This window comes from Galeopterus variegatus, unplaced genomic scaffold (assembly GCF_000696425.1).
Source record: "Galeopterus variegatus unplaced genomic scaffold, G_variegatus-3.0.2 Scaffold1568, whole genome shotgun sequence".
Lineage (NCBI taxonomy): Eukaryota > Metazoa > Chordata > Mammalia > Dermoptera > Cynocephalidae > Galeopterus > Galeopterus variegatus.
In genome coordinates, this window is record NW_007727679.1 from 106,172 (window position 1) to 107,299 (window position 1,128).

At 37.6% G+C, this 1,128-nt stretch overlaps 1 protein-coding gene across 1 annotated transcript in view; it reads right to left on the reverse strand.

Moving 5' to 3' along the window:
- Positions 1–1,128, reverse strand: part of CCDC62 (coiled-coil domain containing 62) — a 48,459-nt gene that overhangs the window by 20,120 nt on the left and 27,211 nt on the right. The gene's annotated exons all lie outside the window — the stretch shown is intronic.

The following is a 1,128-nucleotide window of genomic DNA, read 5'->3' on the forward strand; positions in this document are numbered from 1 at the left end:
TAGGGATGGCCGGTTCGCTCACTGGGTGAGCGTGGTGCTGACACCACCAAGTCAAGGGTTAAGATCCCCTTACCGGTCATCTTTAAAAAAAAAAAAACAAAACAAAAAAATTTATCTATAGTTACTTAGAGAAAAAGAAGGTGAGCAACTTGGACTATAGTTAATAACATAATCCAGAGAAGAAAACACTGACCTGTGAGCTCTAGCTCTCTAAGGAACGAGTACTATAAAAATAACTGAGCTGTGAAGACGGGGCCAAAATTTCCCAAGTGTGAAAACCAAAAGATGGGATGTTAATTGAGGTCTCAGTCTTTCTTTCCTAAATTAGAGGTTTTCAAATTTAAGCGCACATCAGAATCACTTGGAGGGCTTGTAAAACTGCAGATTGCTGAGCCCCGCTCCCAAAGGTTCTGATTCAAGAGGTCCGGGGTGATGAAGCAGAGAAACTGCATTTTGAGCAAGTTCCTAGGTGATGCTGATGCTGCTGGTCTGGAGAACACAATTTGAAAAAGAACCACTGCTTTTTAATAATTCCATCTCCTTTCTTTTCTCTCTGTAGACTCTATGGTAAAACCCACAATTCAGGAAATACATTTTTTTAAACAAATTAAATTTGTTGAATTAAAGCTTATTTCTCCTGTTCATTTGAAATCAGATGATAAGCCCATTTCAATTTCTCTTTTAAAAAAGGGAAAGAAAAGATTTTTACTTAAGTAGCCTTTAATTGAAGAAAAACTACCTACCACTGCTGTAGTTCCTGAATATACAATATACACACAATAGAATAGTCATTAAGAAAGCCTAATTCCTGTGCTCTAACACAGTCCATTGCTTTGCTAGCTTTCTTATCAGTGGAAGGAAGATTTAGATTTGCCATCCTGGTATCCTGATAAATCATGAATGTCAGAGTTCTCCTATATACTAAAATCGCATTTATGTCTTACATTATACATTCATCAGGTTACATATCTCTGCAAAGAGAGATGTTTATAGGTAAGCTCACCAACACATCATCTGTGTTTCTCTGGAGACAGGGTGTGTATGTTTGAAAGAAGGGGTGGCTAAACACAGGCAGCTGGGTGACATTTTCTGGGTGTACATTTCTGTATTGTGGTGTTGTTTTTTTTT